The sequence below is a fragment of the Ictidomys tridecemlineatus genome, unplaced genomic scaffold (genome assembly GCF_052094955.1).
Source record: "Ictidomys tridecemlineatus isolate mIctTri1 unplaced genomic scaffold, mIctTri1.hap1 Scaffold_3716, whole genome shotgun sequence".
Lineage (NCBI taxonomy): Eukaryota > Metazoa > Chordata > Mammalia > Rodentia > Sciuridae > Ictidomys > Ictidomys tridecemlineatus.
In genome coordinates this window covers 41,061-47,006 of record NW_027522480.1, presented here as the reverse complement: position 1 = coordinate 47,006, position 5,946 = coordinate 41,061, and the positions used below count along the sequence as shown (strand labels likewise).

General features: G+C 41.9%; 1 pseudogene; it reads right to left on the bottom strand.

The window, feature by feature from the left end:
• Window positions 1–831: 831 nt before the first annotated feature.
• Window positions 832–1,384, bottom strand: LOC144373372 (homeobox protein TGIF2 pseudogene; annotated as a pseudogene).
• Window positions 1,385–5,946: the final 4,562 nt, after the last annotated feature.

Here is a 5,946-nt window from a genome sequence, read left to right as displayed (position 1 = left end):
TTATGCCCCTGAGGCCTCTGTTTTAGGGAAGAGGAGGGGTTCTTGTGAGCCCTCTTTGAGTCTTCTTGACCTGGACTTCCTGTTGTTGCCTGAAGGACTTGTGGCTGGCCATCCCATGATGTGCTGAGAGATGGTCTGAGGGCAGATTGTTCTCTCTTCCCTCCATGATACCACCTCATTGATTGGAAAGGCTATTGATGAATACAGGGGATTGAATAGTGTCCTCTCAAAGTTTGCCTATATCCCATTCCCTGAATGTGTCTGATTAGAGTTAGCCATTCTTTTCTTTTTCTGTTTTTTTTTACAAGGTTGGTTTTTATTTTATTTTATTTTTTGGAGCTTTATTTTGTTTATTCATATGTGGTGTCGAGAATCAAACCCAGTGCCTCACACATGCTAGGCAAGTGTTCTACCCTGAGCCACAACCCCCAGCCTGAGGCCTTTCCTTTCTATGGATCTTTTGTCTCCTCACTGAGGAGGCCTGGAAACTTGGCAGAGTCAGCAGAGAAGTCCCTGTCACAATGCAGTGATGCCAGCTGACACCTTCCTGCTAAAGACCTCTGGACAGAGAAGATGGTCCTGATGCTTGGCAGTGATCTATGAAGACCCTCTGTATGGAAGGGAAGTGAACCAGGAACCCAGAACAGCTGGCTTGAGCCTTGAGCACCCTTGTTGGCTGATGCTTTCTTGGAGTTCTCAAAACCTAAAGTGATAGGAAAGTGTAGGATCTAGGGTGCCAGGTCCTGCTGCTCCTGATGAAGGCCTAGTTCTTTCAATTGACTCTAATTCCTACCTGTGAGGGTATTGTCTGCATTCAATCATTTCTTTTGCCTAGTTTATTAACTGTGGTGTGTTGATGAGTCCATCTGCGGGGTTCCCAGTCTCAGCCCTGGTCAGAAGGGCAATGTACTACCAGAGGTCAGTAGGGGAGGGACTCTCCTTGTGGGAAGAGGGCTGCTGGCTTTCCCCACTCGCCTGTGTGGAGCAGCATGGAGCACACAAAGAGCACATTGATGGGGCCTGGTATAGATACAGTCAGCACCGAGAGGCTGTACCACCTGGCAGGGCCACTTCCCAGGGCCTAGCACTGTGATAGGAGATGGTAAACTGATTAGGGTCTTTGCCATCCTGCCAAAGCGAGTCTGGGGAAGCCACTACCAGAGGTTGATGAACCAATTACATGTGTGCGGCACTGAGAGGTTGGTCCTTCCAGAAAGGCTCAACTTCTGAATTGAAGGGCAGGGCTTGTACCAGTACAAGTACAGCCAGTCCCAGAGGATCTTCACAGACCCCTTGGGCAAGTTCCCTCTGCACTTCCTCTTGCCAGCCAGGGAGAGAAGGCCTTTGTCTTCACGCAAATCATGTTTGACAGGGTGCCTAGGAGCTAGGCAGGGTCTTGGATGAGCTTTTCCTAGTGGCTTTCAGACCAACTTGGTCTTAGTCTGGGCATTCTGGGAGGGACAGGGGGAACTGGGGTTGCAGGCAGCATATTGACCAGTCCTGACAGCTCACGGGTCTACCTCCTGATCTTTTTTTTTTTAATATTTACTTTTTAGTTGTAGTTGGACACAACACCTTTTTATTTTATTTATTTATTTTTATGTGGTGCTAAGGATCAAACCCAGGGCCTTGCACATGCTAGGTGAGCGCTCTACCATTGAGTCACAACCCCAGCCCTTACCTCCTGAGCTTTAAGAGAATACCTTCATGTGTTTTAAGCCATTAAGTGAGTGTGGTAAATTGTCTGCACTCAATCATTTCTTCTGCCTTGTTTATCAACTGCTTAAAGTATAAATTTCTGACTTTCTATAATTAGATTAATTTAGGCTGTTGAAGGAAAGAAACTATATATATATATATATATATATATATATATATATATATATATATATATATATATACAGTATTTCTTTATGGGCTGGGATTGTGGCTCAGCAGTAGAGCGCTCACCTGGCATGTGCGGGACCCAAGTTCGATTCTCAGCACCACATTAAAAAAAAAAAAACACACATATATCTGGAGTGAGTGTGTAAAGGGAAAATTTCTAAGCTAATTCTAAGCTGCAAAGCTTGAGTTAAAGTGTAAAAGATCAGGCATTGTAAAGTTTCTAAATTGCAAGGCCTGGGCTAAAAAGTAAAAGACTAGGTATTGTTAAAATTCCTCTGCTACCCCCGGAACCTGTAATCCCTGTAGCTGTTAGGACAATACCTGAACTGCCCAGTAAATATTTCCACTGATTCCCTGGTTGTTTAATAGCTAAGGGCTCTAAGTAGCTCGGCACGTGGGCATCCAGGCCCCAAAACCAATCAGTTTGAATGTGTACCCCGCTTAGAAGTGACCAATCACCCCTGCCCAGACTGTTCCCGCCAATGAATGTACTAATCATGTCTTAGAGTTGTTGTTCAATTTTCCCATGCCTCATGATGATATGTTCTGATGTATGCAAAGCCCCCCCCCTCTCCAAAAAGTGTACTTAAGCTCTGCTTGACCTCTGCTCTGGGCTCTGGGCTGCTCTATCTTCCTGAGTGAGCCTGGAACCTCAGCATGCTGAATTAATAAACCCCCTATGCCAATTGCATAAAGTCAGTCTCTTGTGTGGTCTCTTTCTCTGATGCTCCACCGGACACTTACAAGTGTATAGCTTAGTTGGTAGAGCACTTACCTTGCATGCACAAGGCCCTGGGCTCTAATCCCTTGAACCAAAAAAAAAAAAAGGAAAAAGAAGTATTTCTTTTATTTCCCTGCCCCCAACCCAGTATTGGGGATTGAACCCAGGGGTGCTTCATTCTTAGCCCATTTTTAAAATGTTTTGTTTTGAAACAGGATCTCATCAAGTTCCTAAGGCTGGCCTCAAACTTATAATCCTCTTGCCTCAGCCTCCCAACTTACTAAGATTATAGGCATATGCCTGCCGCAGTCTTGCTGGGCACAAAATCACGAGCCACCACACACCTTGTAGATTCAAACAGCAACTCTTTATTCCCGAACTCACACCAGCCCTCTACAAACATGTTCTGGGGGAAAATCACGTTCAGGGCCAGAAAACCACTGGGCTCTCCCAGTCTTTTTATCCCAAATACTCTCTGAATCCCAAGAGAACTCAAGGGGAACTCAAGAATCGGGCGTGCCTGAGGCAGCCGGATACGCCCTATTCCCAGCAGAGTACACCTTAAACCTGGAACCGCCCTAAACCCAAGGAGCAGGATACTCCCTAAACCCTGATCCGCCCTAAACCTGGATCCGCCCTGGTCCTTGAGCAAGGTCACCTCTCATGCAATGTCCTCCTTGGCAATAGCCCTCAGCATCTCCCCCTTTCTGATTAATTAAACAACAAGCAATGTGGCTTAAGGACCATGCCTGGTAGGTTGTTCAATTCAACATATGGTTCTTACCTGTCATGGGAAAAACTGACCTCTAGGCATCAGCCTCCTCCTTAGGTTGATACCACTGCAATTGGATCATACCCGTCACTGACTACCAGCCCAGCATACAGCCATACTTTTGGATAGGCCTCTGCACCAGTGGGGGGGTGAGGTTCTTTGGCTCAGCTCTATTGGCCCCCAAATTTAAGATCATCACTAGCAGAAGGGAGGAGGATACAGAAATGCCACGACACCAAGCCAGTTGACAGTTCCTTTGGAAAAATTGCATCACTGGTGACACCATCAGCAAAGATATGCCAGCACTACCACAATTCACTGCACCAGATGAAAGTTCACAATGCATACAACTGATATATAGTCCAGGCAAGTTCTGCAAACAGTTCAAAGTGGAGGAGTCTATCAACATGTCCATTTCCTCCCAAAGTAAATTGAGTCCTTGATTGAACATTATTTGTTGAGTTATATTCATAGATGCATCAGTTTATACAGTTTACTGTGATAGCTATCATAGAAGCTATAGTTTGGCTTTATCTTAGTCTTCACCGGCACTGGGATGGAGATGGGAATTCTGGCAATGATGATAAAGAGACATTATCCTGAACAGAATTATTAAATATAATGAAAAGGAAAGGTAAAAGTAAACAAACAGATCTGTTAACCTCCTTTAAAAACAATCCTTAACAGCTGTTTACCTAATTTAAATTAAACCTTTTAAATCACGTGAGTAAAAAAAAAAATCGGATCCATTTTTTCATGAGCGCTCCTCATATATGATATATGGACATACACACACAGATATACAACACAAAACACAAGTGTGCACACAAACATACAACACATAAGACAATAATAAAGGCCTTGTAGCTTTACCTAGGTGAAATCTCCATTGCAATGTTTAAAAACTCCACAGTCAAAAAATAAAACTGATCAGAAAAACATTAACCTAGGTCTGTATGAGCTCAAAAAATAAAATAGAACTTTATCATGTGGGAAAAGGCAATAATAAAATAGATATTGATAAAAGCACCCTGGTTAATCACTGTTGCAAATGTAAGAATAGCCTAGCTGGAGCTCTGGATATCAGCTGTTATGGATTTGAGTCAAATCATCTTCTTTTTCTGTAGAAATTGCTTTAGTTAATATCTCTGGAATCCAAATCGGCTGCTGTTCTCCCTGTGGAAAAACATAAACAGAACCATGAATCCAGACAATCACTGGGTCAGCACCTTTCCATTGTCCTGTTAGAATATCTTTCCAAAGCACCTTAGGCTTAAGTACATTTTTTTGGATACATATGTCTTTCCGCAGCACTAAGTCCTGATGAATCCAAATTTAGAAAGTTTAGAGTAAAAGGGTTATTTTAAGTTTATCTTTGGGGGATATATACCCCTTAAAGATCCTTATAAATTTAAGTCTTTCAAAAGCATTCTGCCTTAGTTTTTAGAATTACTTTAGTCCTTTTGATTTTTTGATGTGGTTTTAAACCAATTTCCTTCTAGTTTAATGTTTTCTAAATTGGCTCTTGTCTATAAATTTTAACACCCTCATCTGAGACTTCTAAATTCTGCACCACCAGAAATTAAAGTTGATGGGCTTTTTGAAAAAAAAATTACTAATAATCTCCTTGTTCTTCTATTTTATCCAATATTTGAACTCACTGATGAAATTATAATGCAACTCAGGGAGGAAACAGATCAATTGTCTAGCAGCCTTCCAAGGAAGATGCACTTTGTAAAGAATGGTATGTCTGGGTCCATTTTAGTGGCAAGTTAAACTGCAATAGAAATGGATGGGCTATCTTTGTTGCAAATGAGTTATCTACAGATGAATAGAAATATACCACTTTCTTACTAGCTTGGGGAATAAATCAGCCTGCTTGCTAAGGAGAATGAATTGTTAGTGCTTGAGAAGTGGGAAAAACTCTGAGGGGTCCTGAATTCACGATGCTTACCTGCTGCTGTGTGTATGTTTTGTTGAATTTAATTTTGTACTTTGGAACACAAAACTTAGACTTTAATAAATTGATACAGTTGACATTCTACTTAGTATTAATACACATATAATGAAATGATCTCAAGGCCTGGGGCTGGGGCTCAATGGTAGTGAACTTGCCTGGCATGTGTGAGGCACTGCATTGCATATAAATAAATAAAACAAAGGTCTATCAACAACTAAAAATATTTTTAAAAAAAGAAAGAAAATGACCTCAGTCCTGTTGTTCTGCCACAGAATGTGCACACCATTGGAAAAATGATAAGAGAGTTTTTGAGCCTCTTAAGGAAAATAGAATGGACAATAATGCAAGCAGGGAGTGAGACAAAAGGAGATACTCTGTTCTTTTCACACAGTTGATTTTTTGATATACTGATTTGTTAATGCCGGCTGCTGCTTCTATGTAAAAGAACATCAGTCATCTTGACCCATTGGGCTTTAATGATTTTGGTAATTATCAATTCCATTTGCATTTTCCTTTTTGAGGGGGGGCAGGGATTGAACTCAGGGGCACTAGGCCTATCCCCAACTCTATTTTGTATTTTATTTAGAAACAGGGTTTCACTGAATT